The sequence below is a fragment of the Salvelinus sp. IW2-2015 genome, unplaced genomic scaffold (genome assembly GCF_002910315.2).
Source record: "Salvelinus sp. IW2-2015 unplaced genomic scaffold, ASM291031v2 Un_scaffold4098, whole genome shotgun sequence".
In the NCBI taxonomy this organism is placed as follows: Eukaryota; Metazoa; Chordata; class Actinopteri; order Salmoniformes; family Salmonidae; genus Salvelinus; species Salvelinus sp. IW2-2015.
In genome coordinates, this window is record NW_019945370.1 from 115,595 (window position 1) to 117,295 (window position 1,701).

The following is a 1,701-nucleotide window of genomic DNA, read 5'->3' on the forward strand; positions in this document are numbered from 1 at the left end:
CGCTAGGTAGCCATCTGCGTTCAATATGACTGACGACGTTAAGTCTCAATTGGAGAAAAAAAATACGAACGTTAGCGAGTTGATTTTCAGTTCTTTAAAATAATATGGTTAACAAATATGAAATCTAACCAGTGAGATGTAACTTCGCCTAAATATTTGCAAAACGAAATGCTAGTCAGCCAACTAAACGTGAGGCGTCAACTGGGAGTTACATCCAGACTAGCATGCTAGCGGCTGTCATAATATTTGTAACGGGCCACGGATATTTACGAGACAGTATCCTCACCAAGGAGAACACTGACCTACAACCTAACCAGACATTGGGTTTATTATGCAAATAATAMATAACACAAATGTTATAAATCCACGTTTTTGGACGAAATCGAGAGCACCATGGTAAACCAAACKCTTACCAGTTCCTCCTGACTTGTCAAGGCTTCCGCCATCTTGAAGCCTCGGCAACGTCGTTTCTACGTGCTCGTTCACAACGCAGAAGACCGAGTGCGCGGGGGTTGTCACTAGTTACCAGAGACACAAAGTCAAAATACGTTACTAATATCGTAACAAAATGTATGAAAACAAAAAATGAGCTTTTAGGTCATAAGTTAAGGTTAGGGTTAGGCAGAAGGCTAGCAGTGTGGTTAKTGTTAGGTTTAAAGTCAGATTTTAAGAAGATACATTTTATAAATAGGCGTGGTTTAGCATAATTATGACTTTGTGGCTCTGGTAACTAATGACGACCAGACGGGAGGCGGTTTAGTGCTATACAAAATCCACGGGAGAAGACTACGGGTCGCCAAAGGGCTCATTCTAAAAAAGGTCGAACGTTAGTGTGCACTTCTAATGTAGATGATGATTTAATAAATTCTGCATAAATTCTTTATTAAAATGTTAGGTGACACAACACATGGTGGAAAAGCTATACAAGGTTTGGTTTAATGACTGACAATGAATGTATATCCATGTTTGTGATGTTATTTTCCATACGTGAATCTCTGTCATGCAATAAAAATACAGGCAACAGTTCAGTCACAAAACATCCTGAAAACGATTTTTATTGAACCATCAATTGAGTTGTCTGTCACAACAAATTACATCATATCATGTTTTTGTTTTTTGTTTTTTTACATGTTATGCTTGTAACATTCATTATCAAGGAAATCCTGATAGATATTTCCTGTGCAAGACAGTTGGCGATGAAGTGTCTCAGCGGCACCCTAATCCCTATTACAGTAGTGCAGTATATAGGCAAAATGGTGTAATTTGGGACAAAGCCCACGTCAGAGGATTTAGTAGAGAGATACATGTAAATACAAGGTAGGGAACAGCAAGGACGGATCAGTCTCATTTGGGACACAAGCCCACATCAGAGGGTTTAGTAGAGGGATACATGTAAATACAAGGTAGGGAACAGCAGGGAAAGATCAGTGTTATTTGGGACACAGSCACATCAGAGGGTTTAGTAGAGGGATACATGTAAATACAAGGTAGGGAACAGCAGGGACAGATCAGTCTCATTTGGGACACTTCCTCTCTGACATCACTTCTTCTGGATGCAAACTACAAGCTCAGGGTCCGAAATGGCACCCTATTCCCTATATAGTGCACTACTTTAGACCAGAACCCTATTCCCTAAAAGTGCACTGCTTTTGACCAGAGTCCATAGGGTAGTATGAACACTATATGTAACCTCTTTATTTA

The 1,701-nt window shown here is 39.8% G+C and overlaps 1 long non-coding RNA gene across 1 annotated transcript in view; it reads right to left on the minus strand.

Moving 5' to 3' along the window:
- Nucleotides 1-1,039: 1,039 nt before the first annotated feature.
- Nucleotides 1,040-1,701, minus strand: part of LOC112076869 (uncharacterized) — a 10,310-nt gene continuing 9,648 nt past the window's right edge. The window contains exon 2 of the long non-coding RNA XR_011477946.1: nucleotides 1,040-1,526. This is a non-coding gene — a long non-coding RNA (uncharacterized lncRNA). The remainder of the gene's footprint in view (nucleotides 1,527-1,701) is intronic.